The sequence below is a fragment of the Mustela nivalis genome (assembly GCF_964662115.1).
Source record: "Mustela nivalis genome assembly, contig: HAP1_SCAFFOLD_592, whole genome shotgun sequence".
NCBI lineage: Eukaryota > Metazoa > Chordata > Mammalia > Carnivora > Mustelidae > Mustela > Mustela nivalis.
This window is the reverse complement of record NW_028136070.1, coordinates 230,308-236,307: the sequence shown is the minus strand read 5'-3', so window position 1 is coordinate 236,307 and position 6,000 is coordinate 230,308.

Below are 6,000 nucleotides of genomic sequence, written 5' to 3'. Positions count from 1 at the left end.
GGGAGAGAAATATGGAGGTTGTTATAGGAAGGTAGAAGGTTAAAGGAAGTCTTTGTTTTGGGCTTTTTCCTTTTGTTTTTAAGAAAAAGGTCATTTGTCTTCTGACTGGAAGGATCCATTGGGACAAGAACTTGATATTGACCCTGGGAGTGGAGTCCTGGAGAGGGTTGGAGGGAACAAATCCCAGGCACAAGGAAGAACAAACCCCAGCTGGGGATGTCTGCTCTTCTCAATAAACCTGCTCTGTCTTCAACTCTTTCTGTGTTTCTTGTACATTTCTCCAATTACCATGTAAATTCCATGATGCCAGGGACTTTTCTGTGTCGTTCGCCACAGATTTACAAACACTCAGGGCAGTGTGTAGCACACAGTAGGTACCGACTAAATATTGTTGAGTAAATGTCTAAAAACAAATTAAAAATGGATACAAATGTAGGTATAGATTTGATTGGGTGGTGGTAAGATAAGAGAATTCCTGCACAAGGGGCTTTTATTTTCTTGAAGTGTGACACTAGTGATGAAGTTTTGGAACACAGGTGAGGTTTGGTGGGGTGAGGTCCAGAGCCGATGACCAAGAAAGGATTCTTGAGACGTCTTAGGTGCAAATGGTGGTTTTATTAAAACACAGGGACAGGACCCAGGGTCAGAAAGAGCTGCTCAGACAGAGGCATGGTTGACTGGGAGCTGAGGAAGGTGAGTACAAAGGGGAGTCTTTGTACTGTCATATGCTAAAGAAGAATTTCAGGATAAGGGAGACCTGGTTATTGTCAAGTCAAGGCTGTTTTTGCCTCTAATGAGGGAAAGCATGAAGACAGCTGGGAGTTTCCTGGAGATATGTTACATTCCTCTTATCACACATCCTTGTCAGTGGGCTTTGGGCTTAGAAGAAATTCAGTTTTATTACACTTCCCTCCCCCTTAGCCTCCCTCAATTTTATGGAGGGGAGGGTGATGTTAGGGCTTCCGGAAACTGAGGTATGGTTGTCTGGATGTCAGGCTATTGATGAGAAAGCTTCTTCCTTCCTTGTAAGTTGCTAGGACATTTGTAGATGGAGGGAAACTCCTGTCCTGCAAGACTGGGATCTCTATCAGTTAAGAATCGTTTTTCCTTTAGGGCAGCCGGGAGTGCATGAGGAATGTTACACATATGGCATGGGGAGAGGGTGTAGGGCGCCAGCTTCTGCTTTGTCCTCAGCTTGCCTTCTGCTCCCTCATCCTTAGGACAGGAGCTAAGGAGCTGGGAGTGAGGTGACATAGTTCAGAAGAGGTAGGGGTAGGGATTGTTGAGGCAAGTCTTGAAGGTGTGAAACGGTCATCCATTAGAGGGAAAGCAAACTCACCAGAGAGACAAGGGAGTTTGAAGCCAGAGTTGAGTATCCACTGGAGAATTGTGGTCAAGTGTTTTAAAGTACAGCAGGTTGGCTCAGCTATATGATTCCTTCCTGGTTTCTGGTGCATGCCGCTGGCATTGGTAGAATCATTTCTAAAGAAACAAAACAAAAGAGGATAAGCCGTTCTTTCAGAAATGACGATGAATCAAGTTTTGAACATGCTGGGTTTTGAGGCACAGGTGGGATATCAGTGAAATAGCATGAGTAGGTAGTCAGTTACATGGGCCTGGTGGGTAGGAAAGAAACAGATGGTCATGTATCAGTGGGAGAGATGTTGGCTAGGGAATGGGAGCTGAAACCAAGGGCACAGTTGATATCACTACAAGAGAGGGTAGCTTGGAAGAGAAAGGTTAAATGAACCCCCGGGGAAACCCTGATGGGAAAGTCACATGCATTTCTCAGGCATGCCAATGTTGACACATATTATTGTAACTTCTGGAGGCCAGAAGCCATGGCTTTGAGACTCATTCATTCTCTGCCTCTGGCATAGCATGGGCCACATTAAAGGTAATTCTAAAATTCATTCCGATTTGATTTCATTGCACTTCTCATTTACTAGAATCTTGTCATGGTTTGCTAGTGTATCATTTTCTCGAAAAGATTAAATAAGGACCATTTTACAAATATGAGATGAATGCCTGAAGGGATTTTGTTTAATTCATTCATTAGCTCGGGAACCACTAAGATGTTACCACCATTTCAAGCAAAAATCTCCAGGCAGACACATATACAATCAGTAATACTTAAACGAATTTTCTTTGATAGATGCAAATAGATATGCAAATAGAATGCAAATGGATGCAAAACTGCCTTCTACCAAAGGAAAAGGGGTCAACTGTACTTCCAGTGGACAAAATTCATTTACATATAGCTAGACAAGATCATCTGCATCCACATCAATTATGTACAATCTATAGAGTTGCAAAATAGCTCAAAGACAAGAAAGGCACAGAATATCCCATAGAATTGGTCATCCCAGAAGGTTACATGAGACAACACGTGTTTTCCCTTGGAAGACAGTATAATCTTTTAGGTTCATTTCAATGTCTTTCATGATTTTGCCTATGCTTTAAAAAAAAAAAAAGTTACCCTTATTCTTATTAGTTTGAAAAAAAACTAATAAAATACTAGTCTGTTATAAAATACACATGGAAGAATGTTCTGGCACTATCATACCCAATTTGGGTATGATTAACTGATTAAGAAGATGAGGCAGAATTTGGGAGCCCCTAGAATGAGTCTGTTTCCGGTTGGAATGGGAAATATTTAAGAATCAAATTAAATGATCTCAAATCCACTCTGGAATGAAACAGGTTATAAGGAAAATACAGAAGATGTTGAAATGGACCTGTTGGCTCATTGTGAGCTTTCCTGGTCGAATGGAGACCTCTACCATGATGCTTGTCCTCCATGTCCCACCCGTCCCATACCTGCTATCCTGGCACCAAAGGGCCATCAGACTTTAGGCTCAGTCTGCAGTTCCAAATGGAAACCCTCTGTTCCCACAGTAGTGGACAGGATGACTCTGGTTGCTGGTGGAAGCGTCAGCTGCTTTAGTCCAACAGTTCAAGAGAGGATCAGAAGAGCATAAGGACGATATTGGAAAAAAATGCTCGGATGAATTTCCAGAACACAATATTTCTCTTTGCAATTTTTGAGTGTTCTGTAGCCAACCTGCCAAAAAAATGTGAAAACTATAAATAGAGAGGAGTGGGAAGGAGAAATGAGGACCTGTCACAGTGCCAGCGAAAATAGGGAACTGAGAATCTTCCAGAGATTCAGAGTCAAAGGGGGTTAATATTTACTTAGAAAAGAAGTCGTGGGCACAAGTTCTAGGATGAAATGAAGGCAAGAGAGGGAAGTTAGGGAATCGAGAGAGAGAGAGACTTGAAGATAAAAAAAAGTCAACTTAAAGTCTCATTCCTCATTAAGGAAAGTACATATCAGAGAAGAGGGGAGAGACTGGGATATAGTTGATTGCCGATTGTGTCTGGCTCTGATTAGAAGCTTTGTATCCACTTTTTAATTTAATCTTCCAGCCTGTTTCCTGGATTCCAGCTTCTATTTCCTATGAAATAGGTACCATCACCAAAGACGAGAGTCAAACATGTAACAGTAGTCAAATCTTTAACAGCGTGGACAACTAACCAACCAAAAGCTGGCCCGGGGACCCCTGCAGAGTCAAGTGTTACACGCCCAGTGCCTGGATCACGAGGCCTTCTTGGGAAGGGTTTAGGGTAGGGAGACACACAGCAGGTTCTGGCCAGAGGCTAGTCACCAAACTTTGTGTGGCTGAAGGGGTGTGTACCAGCTGAATGGCAGCTCCCAGATGAAACTGAGGGAAATGTACTTTGGGAAGGTTTCCGCTGACTCTCTGCCTTTCCTTCATCCTCCCCAGGGTGTTCCATTAGCATTTGGCGTCTGGGGTCTTGCCTGTTGCTCCTGGCTTTGGTGGGCCACGCCACTGCCACAGCCAGGGCTCCAAGTGGCAGTGCACTGTATGGGCTCTTGACTGTTCCCTCCTTACTCTTGGAAGGAGAACAGGCAGCAGGGATTTTCATTCTTTGTTGGCACCTACTCTCTTCAGCAACCCCAAGATCAGTACCCCAGGCTGCACAAGCTCAGGTTCATGTCTTTACCAAAGGCCGGCAATAATTTCAGAAAGGAATGACAATGAAGGTAAAAAACAGTTCAACTACTCGCTCATCTGGACTTCTAGGGCAGGTGGGGTTCCCAGACAACTTTATTCCATCGGTCTGGCACCCTTGCCCCCCGTCTCGGTGCCTTGGTGATGAGTGTGGGCCTTGCTGTTTGCGCTGCCTGAATTTGCCCTTGTCGCTTATTAGTACTGTGGCCCTGGGCTAAAAGTCATGCCTCTCAGAGCCAATCAGAATAGCTTATTACACCTATTGATTCTGGCATAGTGGGCCTGTGCGGAAATCTCTCTTCTTCATCCCTCCTCCTTCTCAGTCTTCCCCTCCTCCACCTCTTCCTCCTCCTTCTTTGATGTGTAAACCAAGGTATTTGGGGAGCAGGGAATGATGTGATGTTTGGGATTTACTTTAAAATATATTCCAGACCTCCCCCCTCCCCAAAAACAAAAATACAGGCACTTCGGGGGCAGTAGAAGGAGGAGGGCCTATGAAACAGTTGGGGAAGCAGAGTGATAAGTACTCGGAAGGGGCGGGATCCTTCTGCTCTACACATTTTGGTGTATGCTTGAGAATTTTCATAATAAGAGTAAACAAACAAAGACCAAATAATGAGGCTTTCATTCCCTATATCCAAATGACCACAACAGGGCATAGAATGCAATTTCATAGTTGTTCCCCTGGCAATTTATTCTGATTCTCCAAATAAGATTCCAGCTCTCATTCTACCTGTCATAGTCTCTGGATATTGACTGGGAACGTTTTCCTCAACAAGGCCTTGCCAGGCCCACTGCTAGGGAATGCATTGTTTCAGATTCTGTACTCAGGTTTTAAAGATTTTTTTTTATTTATTTATCAGAGGAGGGGGAGAGCGAGCACAGGCAGATAGAATGGCAGGCAGAGGCAGAGGGAGAAGCAGGCTCCCTGCCGAGCAAGGAGCCCTTGTGGGACTCCAACCGAGGACGCTGGGATCATGACCTGAGCCAAAGGCAGCTGCTTAACCAACTGAGCAACCCAGGCGTCCCTGTACTCACGTTTTAAAAAAAGTGACCAGTTTCCCGTTTGGAGTGACTCGAATGCAAGACTCACTGTAAGCCATTGTCTTGCTGTGTCCCATCCCTTTCTAAGGACTGCTTGTGCTATCTCTGGGAGATCACAGCATTGGGAGGGGCAGCCCAGGCCTGGGCTATTACAGCAAAGCTGCAGCCTGAAGGGCACGCGTGAGATCTGTGGTTTGAGCTGTCAGAGTCTCACGGAGAAAAAAAAGAGAAATGAATCATCATTTGACCATGACATTCCCACTAAAGGGGAGGACAGTGGGAGAAGAGCAAGGGAAGAGGAAAGAAAAATCTCAAAATAAATGTGGGGTGGACGGCAGGAGGAGGGGGGGCAGGTGTGGCGATTGAACCAACGCTAGCCAAACACACGATTCCGCCCATTCTAGAGCGGACTGGACACAAACATGCTCCCACATCTACTTGTCGGCTGTGTTTTGTCGGCCAGTAGCGAGGTGATTCTTTAAGAGCTCTGAGAACCCAAACTTGTGGCCTCCCAGCAGCTGAGCCGAAGTGGAGCTGGGAGCTGCCCAGACGACCCGAGGCTGCCAGATGACCACCTTCCTCCCTACTGATCACTGGAGCCAAGCTCGGCGGGGGAGAAGCCACGCTCGCGGGTGGGTGCGGGGGCTAAGGGCGGAAGCCGGGTTCCCACAGAGGACTCTGCGCCCAGGCGGCTGCAGCGGCGGCGCAAGGGGACCGGAGGCCTGACACCGGGACGCGCCCCCCACTCTGGACAACCGGCCGCAGAAGTAAAGGGCCAGCATCCCGCCACAGCTATGCTTCCCGCGGGACAATCTCGGGAGAAGGTCCTGGAAGAGGCTCGCAGGCCGATTTTCCGAGGGAAACGGCGAGGTGGGGAGGGAGCGCCCCTGACCCTACCCGCCCTCCCCTCTCCCGCTCA